Source organism: Papio anubis, chromosome 1 (genome assembly GCF_008728515.1).
Source record: "Papio anubis isolate 15944 chromosome 1, Panubis1.0, whole genome shotgun sequence".
Classification (NCBI taxonomy): domain Eukaryota; kingdom Metazoa; phylum Chordata; class Mammalia; order Primates; family Cercopithecidae; genus Papio; species Papio anubis.
Genome location: NC_044976.1, coordinates 91,135,882 through 91,155,032, shown reverse-complemented (window position 1 = coordinate 91,155,032; position 19,151 = coordinate 91,135,882). Strand labels below are relative to the sequence as shown.

Below are 19,151 nucleotides of genomic sequence, written 5' to 3'. Positions count from 1 at the left end.
CAATGAGGTACCATTTCACACACCTATTAGGATGGCTATTTAAAAAATGAAAATATGCCCTGTGAAAATCAGGGAGCTAAAAAAAAAAAAAAAAAAAAACCATTGGCAAAGATGATGTGGAAAAACTGGAACCCTCGTACATTGCTGCTGGGAGTGGAAAATGGTGTAGCCTTTGTGAGAAACAGTTTGGTGGTCTTTAAAAATGTTAATTGTAGAATTACCATGTAACCCAGCAATTCCACTTCTAGACATATACTCAAAGCAGTAACTCAGATACTTGCACACCAGTGTTCACAGCAGCATTAGTCATGATAGCCAAAATATGGGAACAACTCATATGACCATCAACAGGTGAATGGGTAAGTAAAATGTGGTATATTCTACATATACAATGGAATACTATTCAGCCATAAAAAGTAAAATTTTACTAATGCTACAAAATAGATGAACCTTGAAAGCATGCTAAGTGAAATAAGCCAGAGACACATAGTATGATTCCACTTATATGAGATATCTAGAACAGGCAAATTCATAGAGACAGAAATAGAGTAGACATTACCCAGCAATGGAGGTGAGGGAAGAGAGTTAATGGCTTGATGGATACAGAACTTTTGTTTGGAATGCTGGAAAAGTTCTGGAGATGGATAGTGGTTATGGCTGCATGACACTGATTGTATTTAATGCCATGGAGTTGTACATTTAAAAATGGTTAAAATTATTTTTTAAAATATACTAGGCATGTTAAGAATTTAGCATCAGCCAGGCATGGTGGCTCATGCCTGTAATCCCAACACTTTGGGAGGCCAAGACAGAAGGATCACTTGAGCCCAGGAGTTCAAGACCAGCCTGAGCAACATAGCAAGATCCCGTCTCAAAAGAAACAAAGAACTTAAAGTCAACTTATTTACTAAAGATACTCAAATAAAGATATTTAGAAGGAAAAAAAAGTAAAACCTGCATTTATAAAATTTGCAGCGCCCATGAAGTAAGAAAATATTTAGGTGTAAAATTCTAGCACTACAGCACTAGACTGGGACTCAAGCTTTGTATTGATTAATCCTGGACAAATAACAGAACATCATGACCTCCTTGCTGATCCGTGGACACACCAGACTCCCATCAGGACCCTGCCCTTCCTAGGATGCTCAGCTAAATACTACAAGGCAGATCCCCACCTCCACCAGGTCTCTGCTCAAACTGCACAGGAGGTCTTTTCTGATCCTTCCGTTGAAAAAGGCTCTTCCTAGCTTTACTTTTCTCCATAGCACTGATTACAGTCTGACATCCTACCCGTTTTACATATTCGTTGGTTTATGGTTTATCTCCTCACACTGGAATGCAAGCTTTATGAGTGCAGAGATTTTTATCTGTATCCCAGCAGTGCCTTGGCTCTCAATAAATATTTGTTGAATGAATGCATGAATAACTGAAGAAGTCATTTTACTTCAATGTCTTCGTTATTTTAACGAGATAAGCAACATCTGTGAAATACAAATGTCAGTAGAAAGTTCAGGATTCCAATGCAGCCAGCCTAGCTCCAGAGTCCTCTAATTACACAATATTGCTTTGGCACAGGCACCCATCAGTCACTGTTGAGGAAGCAAAGATGAACCAGACCAACTCCTACCCTCATGCATGGGGCAAGAGATACAGGAATACAGATGCACTGCCATGGGAATTCAGAGGTTACATCCAACTTGGGGGAGGGACTTCTTTTGCATCCCTGCCCATTCCCCACCCTGTGTACAGGATGGTGCCCGTGACCCTGCCACAACCCTTATATACCACGTCCCATTCTCTCCTACCCTATGACCTGCTCAGAGGTGACCTGCTGATGTCACCTAACTGGGTCTATAGCTGCATCTCTCCTGCACTCCAGATTTTACCAAGAATGTCTGAAAATGGGGCATCTTAAACCAGGCCCAGAGAACGTTTTTAAATCCTCCTGAACTGACTGTCAGTTCGCTACTGTGTCCACGGTGAGATCAGAAGGCTGCTGTGTCCTCACTCCCCTGTTACCTACGGTTGGCCACTTTTTCAGAGACCGCATAGCGTCTTCTCTGAGGCTGTCCTCCGTTACAGGAGAAAGCAGGGTCAGGTGGAAAGAAACTGGTTCGCTTTAAAGATGTTGTTTCTCTGATTTTTTTTTTTTTTTAAAGGAAATGCATACTGTACACATGAGAGACTCCAAGGCTGAGATGGTGTGGCAGTTGAGATGCACCTGGGAGCTCCTAACTGTTCCCTGCCTCTGCCTCAGAGGGCGGGACGGCAGCCACTGCACACCACCCCCTCCACAGCAAACCAGTCAAACCTTGTCTCTTCCCCCCGCCGAGGGGCTCTTCCCCTCCAGCAGAAGCTTTCCTAGTCTCTGGTGTCACCTATGCCCTTCCTGCCCCAGGACAGGAAAAGATGCACCCCCTTGGTACTTGCTGTACTTCTACATTCAAGGCACAATTTTGTGTCTCTGCCTAACCTCAACCAGGATGACTTCTTCGTGGGTAGAAGAGATGACATCTTATTCATCAGCCTGCTTTGTCACTTTTGTATGTCTCAAGGTCCAGCATCTGTCCTTGTGCCTGTCATTGGAGTGCAGAATTAGACTTACCATGCTCCATTTACAAAGAGAGAGTTTTAAAACATTTAGCACATGAATGCATGTTTGTCTCTGCAGCCTCCTTACCACCAAAAAGACTTAAGATCAAGCTTCAGCTTCCCAGGAGTCTGTGAGCCATTTCCCTCTCCCAGCTCCCTCGGCGCGGCTGAACTAGTGCCAGAACTACAAAAGCAAACAGCCAGGTGAAGTGGTAGAAAACCAAAGCATGGGAGTCATGATGTTAAGCACAAATTTTTAAAGAACAATTTCATGCATTTCCACCCATTAACTCTTAGTCCATTCAGAGGCTGAAGGCAGGTCCAGCTCTGCCCTTTTCTGGCAAGCTGCCTTCTAGTTGTTCTGTGGAGGGATGTTCCTGGTGGGCAGCTCCCCAGGCCAGTGCTGGGATTTGAGTAATCACAGGCCCAAGTAGGATGTGTGGGAAGGTGTGCTGTTTGGTCTGGCTCACAGCCGCTGACACTCTGCAGCTATTTTAAACGGATCCCACAACCTTTCATTTGCTTCACTAATTTCTCTAAAATAGAATTGTTTATTTGTGGGTGAAAATTGGAGAAGTTTCTTGTTCATCACCAAACTGCTCTTTGGTGAGACTGGAGACAATGCATGTGCTGGAGCCTGAAGGGCTTGGCACATAGTAAGTGTTCAATCAACAGTAGCTGCTGTTGTTAGCTGAGTTCCCTGAGAAAGAGAGATTGTACATGGCATCTCTGAATTCCCCAGAACCAGTACAGGCTGCTCGGTAAATCGTTATTGATGAGAGTGTTCCTTCTGACTTGACTTCTCACCTGCGTCCTCTGTCCGCATGGTATCTCCACATGTTTGCCATGTGTGGCACATTGGAGGTATTGTTTGAGGTGATTGCACAACAGTCTCTACTTCCTGATTGCTAGTCGTGGTAATGATAATAGTAGTTATTATTATACGGTAATATCCTGCATTAGTCAGGATAGGCTGGATTTTGCTGTGTTAACAAATACTCTAAAATCTCAGTAGTTTACATCAGTTCTCACTCATACTGTGTGTCCATCAAATGCTGGCTGTGGCTCTGCTCTATGCTGTTTTTACTCTAGGACCCAGGCTGATGATGCTACTCCTATTTTGAACATTGCTGAGTGTTATGGTAGAGGGCAAAGGGATACAGTGAACCACATGCTAGCTCCCAAAGCTTCTCCCTGGATGTGATATACATAATTTCGAGGCACATTTCTTTCTTTTTTTTTTTTTTTTTACCTGGAGTCTCACTCTGTCTCCCAGGCTGGAGTGCAGTAGCACGATCTCGGCTCATTGCAACCTCTGCCTCCTGGGTTCAAACGATTTTCATGCCTCGGCCTCTTGAGTAGCTGAGACTGTAGGAGTACATCACCATGCCCGGCTAATTTGTGTGTGTGTGTGTGTGTGTGTGTGTGTATTTTTAGTATATTTAGTATATTTTAGACGGGGTTTAACTATGTTGGCCAGGCTGGTCTCAAACTCCTGACCTTGTGATCCACCCGTCTCGGCCTCCCAAGGTGCTGGAATTACAGGTGTGAGCCACTGTGCACAGCCAGAGGCACATTTCATTGGCTAAGGTAAGTCACATGCTAAGACATCCCAGGGAGAGGGCAGTGAATATTTCGAAACATAGTACTTACTCTGTGCCAACAAGTACTCTGAGTACATTTTAGAAACAATGGCTTTATTGTGATATAATTCACACACTATAAGATTTAACCTTTTAAAGTGTACAATTGCATAATACAGCACAGAGTTGTACAACCACTATCTAATTTCAGAATATTTTCATCATGAAAAAAGAAACCTAATACTCATTAGCAACTACCTACCATTTCCTCTTCCCAGCCCCTGGCAACCATTATTCTACTTACTGTTTCTATGAATTTGCCTATTCTGGACATTTCATATAAATGAATAATAGAATGTGGCTTTCTGTGTGTGCTTCACTTAGCATAATGTTTTTGAGGCTCATCCATTTTGTAGCATCTATTAGTGCTTCGTTATTTTTTTCTTTTTATTTGCTGAATAATGTTCCATCATATGGGTATACCTCATTTTGTTAATCTATTCATCAGTTAATGAAGATTTAGTCTGTTGTCATTTCTTTCCTGTGATGAACGATGCTGCAATGAACATTTATGTACATGTTTTCGTGTGGACATAGGTTTTCAATTCTGCTGGGCATATACCTAGGAGTAGAATTGCTGGGTCATATAATAATTCCATGTTTAACATTTTGAGGAATTTGCCAAACTGTTTTGAGTGTCTGGAGTATTTTATCATCCCACCAGCAATATATGATAAGGGTTCCAATTTCTCCACATTTTCATCATCACTTAATATTTTTTCTTTGTTTTGTTTTTTTAATATCATTTAATTTTATTTTTAATTGAAAAACAACTATTATATATGTTTATAAGGTACAATGTGATGTTTTGATATATGTTTGCAATGTAGAATGATTAAATCAGGCTAAACACTTTATGTCTTTTTTTATTTTAACCAACCTAGTGGGTGTGAAGTGGAATCTCATTGTGGTTTTGATCTACATTTTCCTAATGACTAATAGTGTTGAGCATCTTTTCATATACTTATTGACCCTTCATATATATACTCTGGAAAATGTCTACTTAAATCCTTTGCCCATTTAAAAAATTGGGTTATGGCCGGGCGCGGTGGCTCAAGCCTGTAATCCCAGCACTTTGGGAGGCCGAGACGGGCGGATCACGAGGTCAGGAGATCGAGACCATCCTGGCTAACACGGTGAAACCCCGTCTCTATTAAGAAATACAAAAAACTAGCCGGGCGAGGTGGCGGGCGCCTGTAGTCCCAGCTACTCGGGAGGCTGAGGCCGGAGAATGGCGTAAACCCGGGAGGCGGAGCTTGCAGTGAGCTGAGATCCGGCCACTGCACTCCAGCCTGGGTGACAGAGCGAGACTCCGTCTCAAAAAAAAAAAAAAAAATTGGGTTATTTGCTTTTTATTGCTCAATTGTAAGAGTTATTTACATATTCTGCATACAAATCCTTTATTAGATATATTATTTGCAAATTTTGCAAATATTTTCTATTCCATGAGTTGTCTTTTTACTTTCTTGATGGTGTGCTTTGAAACACAAAGTTTTAATTTTGATGAAGTCTATTTTATCTATTTTTCCTTTGGTTGCTTGTGCTTTTGATGTCATATCTAAGAAACCGTTGCCTAATTCACGGTCACCAAGATTCACTCCTATGTTTCCTCTAGGACTTTTATAGTTTTAGCTCTTACATTTAGGTTGATGAATCATTTTGCATACGGTAAGAGGTAGGAATCAAGTGCTTTTTAAAATAAATTTTTTGTGTTGGAATAGTTCTAGATTTACAGAAAAGTTGCAAAGATAGTAGAGAGTTTCCATATACCCTTCTCTCAACTTCCTCTAACGTCTAATATAATCACGGTACATTTGTTAAAACTAAGAAATTAAGAATTGTACAATAGTATAAACCACAGACTTTATTCAATTCTACCAGTTTCTCCACTAATGTTTAGGCTGAAAACTTATATTCATTACAAATGGAAATTTATGATATTGAATATAATTGGGGAAATTTTCCTCTCTAATCGGATAACTTCATAGATTGTAGTTACAGCACATGTTATTGCTATCATGCTTCTTACCATCCTTAGAATGAATATTATGAATTACAGAGAGTTATCCCTTCTCTGGTTTAACTAAGAGCATCTCTATCCTAGGGCCAGCATACCTGGAGATTAGAGTGGTCAGGGCACTGAGAAGAGTGAAATGGCTGAGAGCTTTCAGATACCTGGTGATTTATCATTAGCTGAATTTTAAATAAACTGCTTTGGATATAGAAAACTCATTGCCAGTTTTCACTGCAGATGAAGCCATCATCTTCCTAGTAAATGATTTGTCAAGGACTGCTGGGTAGCCAAGAAAGCTTAGTAGGATTAATGATGAAAAACCCTAAGTGAAATAAGTCAGGTACAGAAACACAAATATCACACAATCTCACTTATATGTGGAATATATAAAAGCTGAACTCATAAGAGCAGAGAGTAGAATGGTGGTTACCAGGAGGTTGGGGGAGGGGGTGGGGTGGCATGTTGGTCAAAGGATACAAAATTTCAATAAGACAGGAGGAGTAAGCTAAAAAGATATGTTGTACAACATGGTGACAATTAACTATTGTCTACTAAGTATTAACTATCGTTAATAACATTCTGTATTTGAAAATTGCTAAGAGAATAGATTTTAAATTTTCTCACTACAAAATAGTAAGTATGTGAGGTCATGCACATGTTGATTGGCTTGATTTAGCCTTTCCACAATGTATATATATTTCAAAATATCATGTTGTACATCATAAATATATACCATCTTTATTTACCAATTTAAATTAATGAATGAATTAAACCAAAATCTGGAATGGCTACTCGACCCATATAAAATTAAAGATTTTCTATAATTTTCCTTTTGCTCAAAAGCCGTTGCTAGGAATAGTTCTCTTCCTTCCTTCCCTTCCTTCCTTCCTTCCTTCCTTCCTTCCTTCCTTCCTTCCTTCCTTCCTTCCTTCCTTCCTTCCTTCCTTTTCTTTTCTTTTCTTTCTTTCTTTTTTTGAGACAGGGTCTCACTCTGTCACCCAGGCTGGAGTGCAGTGGCATGGCAGCCTCAACTTCCTGGGCTCAACTGATCCTCCCACCTCAGCCTCCAAGTAGCTGGGACTGCAGGTGTGCAACACTACACCTGGCTAATTTTTTCTTTTTTTCTTTTTTCTTTTTTTTTTTTTTTTTACTTTTTGTAAACATGGGGCCTTACTATATTGTCAGGCTGGTCTCAAACTCCTGGGCCCAAGTAATCCACCTGTCTTGGCCTCCCAAAGTGCTGGGATTACAGGCATGAGCTACTGCACCTGACTCCTTATTCTTTTTTTCTTTTAATTTAATTTTATTTTATTTTAAGTTCCAGTATACATGTGCACAACATACAGGCTTGTTACATAGGTAAACATGTGCCATGGTGGTTTGCTGTACCAACCAACCCATCACCTAGGTATCAAGCCTCACATACATTAGCTATTTATCCTGATGCTCTCCCTCCCCCCACTCCCACCTACAGGCCCCAGTGTGTGTTCTTCCCCTCCCTGTGTTCTCATTGTTCAGCTCTCATTTATAAGTGAGAACACGTGATGTTTGGTTTTCTGTTCCTGTGTCAGTTTGCTGAAGATAATGGCTTCCAGCTCCATCCATGTCCTTGCAAAGGACATGATCTCATTCCTTTTTATGGCTGCATAGTATTCCATAGCATATATATACCATATTTTCTTTATTCAGTCTATCATTAATGTACATTTGGGTTGACTCCATGTCTTTGCTATTATGAATAGTGCTGCGTGAACATACTTGTGCGTGTATCTTTATAATAGAATGATTCATATTCCTTTGGGTATATACCCAGTAATAGGATTGCTGGGTCAAATGGTATTTCTGGTTCTAGGTCTTTGAGGAATCGCCACACCGTCTTCCACAATGGTTGAACTAATTTACATTCCCACCAATGTAAAAGCGTTCCAATTTCTCCACAGCCTCTCCAGCATCTGTTGTTTCTTGACTTTTTAATAATCACCATTCTGACTGGCATGAGGTGGTATCATTGTGGTTTTGATTTGTATTTCTATAATGATCAGTGATGATGAGCTTTTTTTCATGTTTGTTGGCCACATGTATGTATTCTTTCGAGAAGTGTCTGTTTATGTCCTTTGCCCACTTTTTAATGGAGTTGTTTGCTTTTTTCTTGTAAATTTGTTTAAGTTCCTTATAGATTCTGGATATTAGATATTTGTCAGATGAATAGATTGCAAAAATTTTCTCCCATTCTATAGGTTGTCTGTTCACTCTGGTGATAGTTTCTTTTGCTGTGCAGAAGCTCTTTATTTTAATTAGACTCCTTATTCTTTGTAGAGACATTCTGAAATATTTTCAGGAAGAAATGATATGATATTGGAATTTACTTCAAAGTAGTCTGGTGGAGGAGGGAAGCAGTGCAGGGGACAAAAATGAAACAAGATTAGCCATGGATTTACTTCTGAAGCTGAGTGATAGGTACTTTGGGTGTGTTTTTCTATTCTCTTAGGTAGAGTTTGATTTTTAAAAATATGTTTGAAAACCTAGATGATGGGTTGATAGGTGCAGCAAATCACCATGGCACATGTATAGCTATGTAAAAAACCTGCACGTTCAGCACACATATCCCAGAACTTAAAGTAAAATAAAATTTTTAAAAAAGATGTTCAATATTTTCCATGCAAATAAGCAATAAACAATAAAACATCCTTTGCTGTGAACTTGTGGGAGGACCTGAGGATTTGGCAATGTGAACAATCTCCAAGGAAAGATGAAGGACTGGCATCCCAGATGTAAGTTGGCTCATGGGAAGCCCACTCTACCTAACTCTACAAACCATAGTCAATGGCCCAGATTTTTGGAGCACCCAAGCCAGTCTTTAACCAGAGCTCAGTAATGGTCTCCCACTTTAAGCAACTGATTTAAAATGCAAATTCAGTAAAGCACTTGAGGTGCTGGACATATTCTAGATCTTGACTTGGGTATTGTGATGGTTAATACTGAGTGTCAACTTGATTAGATTGAAGGATACAAAGTATTGATCCTGGGTGTGTCTGTGAGGGTGTTGCCAATGGAGATTAACATTTGAGTCAGTGGGCTGGGAATGGCAGACCCACCCTTAATCTGTGGGCACCATCTAATCAATTGCCAGCACATAAAACCGGCAGAAAAATGTGAAAAAACTAGACTGGCTTAACCTCCCAGCCTACATCTTTCTCCTGTGCTGGATGCTTCCTGCTTTTGAACATCGGACTCCAGGCTCTTAGCTTTGGGACTCGGACTGTCTTCTTGTTCCTCAGCTTGCAGACGGCCTATTGTGGGACCTTGTAATCGTGTGAGTTAACACTACTTAATAAATTTCCCTTTATATATATACGTGTGTGTGCATGTGTGTGTGTGTGTGTATCCTATTAGTTCTGTCCCTCTAGAGACCCCTGACTAATACAGATTTTGGTACCAGGAGTGGTTCTAGAGGAACAGAATATTAAGGATGGTGTTCTTTTGTTGGTTTTGGGTTTCTGGGGTTGGCTGCTTGATATGATTAGACCCAAAAATGCTAAGGGCTCTAATTCTAATAGTATGGAGAACACTGATAGTCCTTGGCATGAACTGTTTAGAGAGTTATGCAAAATAAATGCATTTGACACTCCTGATTCACCATTTGTTCCAGGCAAGGAGTTTAGTGACTGTCTACATAATACCTTTGACTGTATGTGGAGAACCAAAGAACGTGGCTGGGTGCAGTGGCTCATGCCTGTAATTCCAGCACTTTGGGAGGCCAAGCCAGGTGGATCACTTGAGGTCAAGAGTTCAAGACCAGCTTGGCCAACATGGTGAAACCCCATCTCTACTAAAAATACAAAAAAAATTAGCCAGGTGTGGTGGCAGGCACCTGTAGTCCCAGCTACTCTGGAGGCTGAGGCACGAGAATTGCTTGAAACTTGGAGGTGGAGGTTGCAGTGAGCTGAGATTGTACCATGGCACTCCAGCCTGGGCGACAAGAGCGAAACTCCATCTCAAAAAAATAAAAAATAAAAAATAAAAAAAAAATCGGGTGTGGTGGCATATGCCTGTAATCCCAGCTACTCAGGAGGCTGAGGCAAGAGAATTGCTGGAACCTAGGAGGCAGACGTTGCAGTGAGCGGTGTGCCCGCCATTCCAGCCTGGGCAACAGGCAAGATTCCCTCTCAAAAAAAAAAAAAAGAACAAACCTGAACAATAGAAAAGTTTTCCTAGATGAGCAAGACAACTCATTTCTAGTGTAGAAAACAGAAAGGCATGCACTATTCTATATGCAGATAAGATAATTCTTATGATCTGAAACTCAGATCTCCTGAAACCCTTTTGGCTAATCACTGTCAGAAAGATTAGATATTTACAAAATAAAATATATTTTATATTTGCAAATTTACATTTGGTAGGTATCTGGTAGGTATTTTTCATCTTTTAATTGGTTTAGAAATAACAATGTTATAAAATCACTTTGTTTAATTACCTCCCTGTACATCACAAATAATCCTGGAGGGCGTGACAAGAAGTAGCTCTACTCATACTAATAACTCACGATTAAATTAAGATTTTTTTCTATTGGTGTTAATATTTTAAATTTTGTTTAATGTTAAAATTATGTTGATGTCAAATCTAGTTGGATTATTTGGAAGTTCATTGTACCATTCCTTAAACTTTTTAGTTGGATTATTTGGAAGTTCATTGTACCCACTCTTTAAACTTTTCTCTATTTGCAAATTTGGGGAAATACTCTTTTGGTCCTGTTCTATGGATGTGACCTTGTAGGGTCTCATTTGTGTGCTATGCAGACTCAAAACAATTTTCTGGGGTAAAGCTTACACCTGACTTTGGTTTTCCCTTGTGGGTGAGAAAGCCTTTGATACAGCCAGCTATTCTTAGGTACCTCAGCTTTCACAATAGGTTAAACCTACCTTTGAATTGTCTATTAAGGCATATGGATCTGAATTCAAACAACACAGAATAGAATTCCAGGATTTCACTGAGAGCATAATCTCATCCTGTCATCAAATATTTATTAAAAACTCAGTAAGGAGAAGCAATTTCAGAGAGGATTATTTGAAGCATATATCAGCTTATGCACTTTTTCAGACAGTCTAGTCTCAAACATATCCGTGGATTAAACCAGATCAGTAGACAGCTGGTACCTTGCTAGACAGTGTCATAGTTTCCCAAAGTATAGTTTTTACCAAATTGCACTTTCGTGTGATGTCAACAATGTATATTGAGTGTTATGGGAAATAACTTTTGTTGCCTCTATTTTAAGATTGTATAAGAACACTATTCATTTCTATCACAATAACTACTGTTCAGGATCGCAGCGGGAAATATGTCTGTTCTTTCTGGTACCAAGGATAGTTAATAGTCGTAGTTATCTCAATTTTGTGATTAAGGAGAGAAGTGGGGGAAGGAGGGAGGGAAGAGAAGGTAAGGAAGGAAGGGAAGGAAGGAAGGAAAGGAAGGAAGGAAAACATTTCCACCTACCCTCCAACTTCCTCCTCAAAGAATCCCAGCAAAAACAATGAGTAGTTTGGGATAGAGAAGCATTGTGGAATATGCCAAATGCCTTTCTATAATCCAAACTGCTAAATGCTTCCCAAACCAGAGGCAAAAATATTTTTGTGCAAAAAGTAGATCTTATTATTCTGCAGTCAGTAGAATATTTTGAGGCTGCAAAATCCTAACCCCAGCCTCATATCAGGTGGGTTTCAGAACTATAGTGGCAACTGTGCAAAGTGCTGATTGGTCAAAAGAAAAGTCCTGTGTCCCAGGCCAGACAGCCATCTCAGAGGCCTGGGATAGGAGGGAAACATTCTTTATTTATTCTCTCCTTTATTCAACTTCCTTCCTACATTCACTTCTGAGTTGAAGGAGAGCAGAGACCCCATATCCAGTCTATGTACCTCACATCTGGCATGGCGTAGGACAAAGATTGTTCAGTAAATATTTGTTGAATTGAACTGTACAACTGAGTCCACAAACTCTGTGCCAGCATTGGGTCTTTCCATTCTTCAGGCTTCAGTGACTGCTTTTAAACCAACCTCCACACTGGTCACCCCTGGGTCAGCATCCCGAGCAGAGTTTATCCCTGGTGTTTCCTTGTTGCTACCAACCCATTATTTCTTCCACTATCGAACAAAGTGACTGTGAGGTACATGAGCAAATCTCTGATTTGTACAGAAGTTCTGTTCATTCTCCAGCTGATCCTGGGTCGGGGGTATGTGTATGTGTGTGTGCAGGGAGGGGTATGTGTATGTTCATATGGGTTTTTTTTGTTTTTTGTTTTTTTGTTTTTTTCAGATGGAGTCTTGCTCTGTCATCCAGGCTGGAGTGCAATGGCATGATCTTAGCTCAATGCAACCTCCACCTCCCAGTTTCAAGCGTTTCTCCTGACTCAGCCTCCCAAGTAGCAGGGACTACAGGTGCGCACCACCACGCCTGGCTAATTTTTGTATTTTTAGTAGACATGGGGTTTCACCATGTTGGCCAGGCTGGTCTCGAACTCCTGACCTCAGGTGATCCACCCAACTTGGCCTCCCAAAGTGCTGGGATTACAGGCGTGAGCCACTGCACCCGGCCCTTCGTGTGTTTTAATTAAAGCTCAAATGAAAACTCATGATAGTCCCTACTGATAAATTGCTCCTTGCCAGACAGTAAGAACAGTTGAGAATATTTTAGGAAGAGGCAATGATCCCCTAACACTTCTCTACCAGACTCAGCTCAGATGAACTGCTTGGTTTTATGGGGACACAGACCATGACAGCTGGAAGTGACCTTTGGAAAGCCTCCTGTGGGAAATAAGGTCCATGAGCTGGGGAAGGCAGCCTGAGTCTCTCAGGTCTAATTGGGATATCAGAAATCCATATAAAAATGGCCGGGCATGGTGGCTCATGCCAGATGTGGTGGCAGGTGCCTATAATCCCAGCTACTCAGGAGGCTGAGGCATGACAGTCGCTGGAACCCGGGAGGCGGAGGTTGCAGTGAACCGAGATCGCACCACTGCATTCCAGTCTGGGCGACAAAGCGAGACGCTGTCTCAAAAAAAAAAAGAAATCCATATAAAAATGCCTCCTGGCAAGTCTCAGGGGCTGCCTGTAGTACACAAAGCTACTGTTCCTACACTGAGAGGCCTTGAGGCCTACAACTTATAGTAGTCCAGGCTCTGGATTCAGGCTGGCCTGCGTTGGATCGGGACTCTGTCCTTCTCTGGCTATGTGATTTGGGGAAGGCAAGCCTCTCTGAGTCTATTCCCACAGCCTGTTCAATGGGATGGTTAGAGATAATGTATATAAAAAGGGCCTCCAATAGTGCCTGTTGGAATAGTGACAATAACTAACACTTAGTAAATGCCTACTGTATGCTTTACATGTATTAATTCATTGAATCTGTACAAGAACCTATGAAGTAGGTGTTGTTATTATAACCATGTTTGCAGATGAAGAAACTGAAGTACAGAGAGGTTAAGGAACTTGTCTAAGGATAGAAGAAGGCAGTGCCAAAATTTCCACACATTAGAAATCTGGCTTAGAGTCCACGCTCTTAATTGCTACACTCTTCTGCCTCTTAGCTACTGTGGTATTTATAATTTTTCTTGGCAGGGGTGTAATTATTACAACCATTCAGGAAAATTATTTGTCAATATGTGTCCGTAGACTTGACAAAATTCCTAGCCTTTAGCTGGGCATGGATGCTCACACCTGTAACCCCCCCAGTTTGGGAGTCCAAGGCAGGAGGATCACCTTGAGGCCAGGAGTTCCAGACCAGCTTGGGAAACATAGTGGGCCTACCTCTACAAAGCAAATATACAAACACATAAAAAACAAAACACAACAAAAGGGAGGCTCCTAACCTTTGATCTAGGAGGGGAATCACTTCTGGTTATCAATCCTAAAGAAAGAATCCTACATATAGAGAAACCCAGGTACAATTAAAAAAAAAATCACAGCATCATTTATAGTAGGGAAAAAGGGAAATAATCCACCTGTCCAGTAACATAATAAATAAGATCACAGCACATCATCTAAATGGACAATTATACAATATCATCATAGTATGTAAAATACATACCTAGACTCTTTTTTTAAGACTGGGGGAAAACACTCTGAAATGTTACTAGAGGTTGAACTAAGGTAGTGAGGTATGGAGCTGTATTTTTACTTTTTATTTTGTTTACTTTACAAATGTTCTATTGAATTAACATAATATGCTGCTTTCAGCAACTTAAATGCTTTTTTTTTTTTTTTTTCCCGAGACGGAGTCTTGCTATGTCACCCAGGCTGGAGTGCAGTGGAACGATCTCGGCTCACTGCAAGCTCTGCCTCCCAGGTTCACGCCATTCTCCTGCCTCAGCCTCCCAAGTAGATGGGACTACAGGCGCCCGCCACCACAGCCGTCTAATTTTTTTGTATTTTTAGTAGAGACGGGGTTTCACCATGTTGGCCAGGATGATCTTGATCTCTTGACCTCGTGATCCACCCACCTTGGCCTCCCAAAGTGCTGGGATTACAGGCGTGAGCCACCATGCCCGGCCCGTAAATGCTATTATTTTCTGACCTTTGGATGAGCAGCATGCCCGCCAAGTCCACACTGTTGGAGTGATGGGTTGGGCCTTGCAGCAGGAGGGGAGGGAATGTGTCTCTTCTCTACCATCCCATCCTCATCACCTCTCATGTCTGTGACAGACACATGACTTTTGGCTCCAAGCTTTTCTACCCTATGCTGGATGTGAAACAAGTCATGTGATTTGGTGGAAAGAAACAATATTTGGAATCAACAGACTTGGTTGGAATAAGAAAGCTGCTAGTTATCAGAACCTGGGCTTCTTAAACCACTGGTGTCTCCCGCTTTTTTTCCCTTCCTTTCACATGTATGGACCACTGGTGTCCTTATCCATAAAATAGAAATGACCAGAATGCCTACCTTGGAGAACTCCCAGCATTTCCTTCTCTTCCATGAGGCCCAGGACAGCAGCAGAGGTGGAACACCCAGTGGGCTGCATCTACCTGTTACCGGTTCATGCTGTCCTTTTTTCTGTCTGTCTCTTTGGGCGAGCCTGAGGGTGTTCATGTGGGCTGATCCTCTAAGCCCTGCCTCTTGCAGACAGCAGTGGCCAGAGATTTTCAGAAGCCTCAACTCCCACCTTACTCCAGATATGGGGTCATATATTTCCTCTAAGGGAGTTGTGTTTTGTGAGTAATTTTTAAAATTTACAATATATAGGCTGTACTGTTTTAAAGTGAAGGGTTTCATCTGGGGTACGGCGAACTAATTACCAAACATACTGGAGGAAATGATGAAAAACTCGAAAGAAAGATAATTTTTGCATTTTCTCTCGTTTCATTTTCCATTCACCAAGCAAACTACACTCCTTTTTTTTCCTATAAAAGTTCACACTAGGTATGTTTCTATGAGGAGTCATATCACGCAGCCCACAGTAAGATGACACTTCATTCAATCTATTCTTAGGAACAATGTAAAAATACGTATGTGGTGAGATTAACAATTTTCTTATTTGAACTCTGAACACCAAAGCTGACAGCCTCCTCCCTCTTCAGATGTTTGAAATCCTTTATGTAAAAGCCTAATTTAAACTTTATAGTAATAGATAATATTTTTAAATATGATGAGATTTAAATATATCAGTCCCAAAATGTTTATTAAAAGCAAATAATGTTTTTCTTCATGTTTGAAAAGTAAAAAATATTAATACAAAGTTGGTTCTTATACCATAAGTCTTCTTCTATTAACTTGTTTATCTCCGTGTTTCTCCTTTACTTCATTTCCCAATTTTTGCATCAGCTGGTACAAAAAAACATTATCCACTTCCCACAAATGATGGTACCATTAAATAATATTCTGACTTATGGTGTCAGTGGAATTCTATTTTGATAGCCTGCTTCTTATAAGAGTAGAAGGGGATAATTATATTACCTATCATTTAAGTTAAGGCATCACACAATTACCACTTTGCATTTATTTTCCTTGAATTAATACAATTAAAATATATGTAATTCTTATTTCAATTTGACTACACCTATCATGACAGCTAATCCAAAGATAAAAATTAAATAGTTTGTTAGTATACATGAGGATAAAACCATGGCAATATGATAGGGTGTGGCTCTAACAAGTACTTCCTGTACATAAAATAAAGACCAGTTCTATATCTGGTCTTCAATCCAGGTCTAACTTTTCCTTAGTTTATTTTTGTAGTCTTTTAACTGTTAAGTGATATGAATTATTTTGGCTTATGCATTACATAAGCGCCATCCATAAAACTTGTTCTGGTATGTATCAAGGACCATAAAAATAATCACTGTTGGATCTAGAAATTTCACCCCTAAAAATATATCCTAAGGAAATAATTCCAAATGTAGGGAAAGCTATATTCAAAAATACTTTCATTGTATTACTTAAAATAGTAAAAAATGGAAACAAGCTAAATATTAAGATGAGAGTGACTGAGTAAATTATAGTAAACTAGTTGATAGAACTTTTTTATAGCAATTGAAAATGATGAAAGATGGTATATAAAAAGCAAGGAAGATGATTGTTGTTATTTTTATTTAAATAATTTTTACTATATAAAGTTTATATTCCATTAAAGAAAATAGGAAAATAAGGACAATAGAAAAAAGAAAAATAATAATAATATTCGGGGGGAAAAGCAGACTACTCAGTTGTATCTGTGATATGATTAAAATTTTTGTTAAATAATAGAGCAATAATACTTGAAAGTTGTTTTACAGGGTTTTATTTTCTTATCAGATATATGTAGCATAATTTGTAATATATTCTTATTTATATTATTATTTATAATATACGAATAATATAGCATAATTTCTTATATGTTTATATTTAAAACTCAGAAACCCTCATTGGAACATTGGAACACTCTTGCTACCGAAATGCACAGGTAAAGAGTGCAAATTAAAAGATTGCTCCAGCGGGCATGGTGGCTCATGCCTGTAATCCCAGCACTTTGGGAGGCCAAGGCAGGTAGATCACGAGGTCAAGAGTTCAAGACCAGCCTAGCCAACATGGTAAAACCCCGTCTCTACTACAAATACAAAAATTAGCTGGGCATGGTGGTGCATGCCTGTAATCCCAGTTACTCAGAAGGCTGAGTCAGGAGAATCGTTTGAACCCGGTAGGTGGAGGTTGCAGTGAGCACAGATCATGCCACTGCACTCCAGCCCGAGCAACAGAGAAAGACTTCATCTCAAAAAAAAAAAAAAAAAGATTGCTCCACAGTCTTGCTTGGTTAGGTACCAGTATTTCAACTTCACAGGTGAGAAACAGGCTGGAAGTTGAGCTAACTTACCCAAGGTCTCAAAGCTGGTACTAGCAGAACAGAGATTGACAATCACATCTTACTAGCTTTAAAATGCCTAAACTCTTTTTTCCCTTCCTGGTATCATCATGGTGAGAATCAAATTAGGCAAACATAGAAATGTATGCTGGAAATGGGGGTATTGCCCCTCCCTAGGGTTTCAGGATCACCCACTTTTCCCATGCCGTCCCGCAAAGGACAGAGATCATAATTGTAAAGCTTTGTGAAAAAATAAAGAAGAGACTGGTAATATCCTGTTACAATTTTCTTTTTGAAAATGTCTCAGCCAGGCACAGTGGTTCACGCCTGTAAACCCAGCATTTTGGGAGGCTGAGGCAGGAGGATCATTTGAGGCCAGGAGTTTAAGACCAGCCTAGGCAACATAACGAGACTTCATCTCCACCTTTTTTTTTTTTTAGTGTCTCAAATCTTCTGTTGTAGGGAAATTCTGATCTATGAGAGGCTGCTTGAAATAAATGGGCTACTGGCCAAGGCTTGGAAATGTTTGTGGTATGAGAAAGTCAGTTATTATTTGGCAGCTACAGATACATTATTATTGCTATTTAGAAACAATTAGTAAATTACTGAAAAGTCAGTAAAAGTAAAATTATTTCTTTGGAAAGACCCTATTTACAGAAAATTATGCCTCAGGTATGCATTTTGCTTACCATTAGATCTATTTCAGTTCCAAAGGAATATATGGAGAGAGAGGGAGTCTTTGTAGCTTCTAAAAATGTTCATGAAGGAGTGGCTTACTCTCTTTGCCCTTAGTTTAACAGAAGCAAGAGGTAGTTTGGAGAAGCAGGAAGTCAGAGGTGGGTTCATTGTATCATTATTTCTAGTCCTAGCTCTTCACTGTTCCTTGGCAAGTTTCTTAACCTCTCTGGGTTCCCCTCTTCTTACCTTTCTTCTATTCTTCCCCAAGTGTGGGAGTCACACTTCAACACTGTACATCCAGGAGTGTTGTGTTGTTAAAAAGTATTGTTAAATACTTTTTAAACGTGTTGAATACCTGTTAAATACTTTTTAAACGTGTATTTATTTGAGTTAGTACTACATACACATGGTTCAACATGTAAAAGATACAAAGGGAAATTCAGTGCCATCTCCCTCCCACCTGCTCCTCTCTGTGTGTCCCTGTTCCAGTTCTCAGTTTTCTTTTTCAAACTCAGAAATCCCAAGAGTCTGTGAAGGGCAAATGAAAAGCAAGATGACTAGACTAAATCTGAATGAAAGGAGTTTATTCTAAGGTGATACTGCTCACTGCTCAAGGTGCTTATCTGCCCCCTTCAGGGGCTCCATCAAGTTTTCTGAGACTTCAAATAGCAACACTCAACTAAACTATAAAATAGTCACCACACCTTTTCAAGAAATTTTGACTTTGAACTTGCTAATGTGCAAAGGAAATAGTCCAACCATTTCTCTAGAACTTGGTTGATAAGAAATTTCATTTTGTCCCATTTATAATTTCATTCTAAAATTTTGTTTTTGTTTTTTTTTCTGCTATCGAGTAGGAGAGAAGGGAATATGGGAAAGATTTGTTTTTGTACTACTGTGAGATTTT

General features: G+C 39.9%; 1 long non-coding RNA gene across 2 annotated transcripts in view; it reads right to left on the bottom strand.

Moving 5' to 3' along the window:
* LOC110740476 overlaps nt 1–19,151 on the bottom strand; it is a 33,306-nt gene that overhangs the window by 9,787 nt on the left and 4,368 nt on the right. Inside the window, exon 1 of one of the 2 annotated variants that reach the window (XR_004176226.1) lies at nt 15,175–17,296. The exons of the other annotated variant lie outside the window; for it this stretch is intronic. This is a non-coding gene — a long non-coding RNA (uncharacterized LOC110740476). Of the gene's footprint in view, nt 1–15,174; nt 17,297–19,151 lie in introns of those variants that run through there. 2 annotated transcript variants of the gene reach the window in all.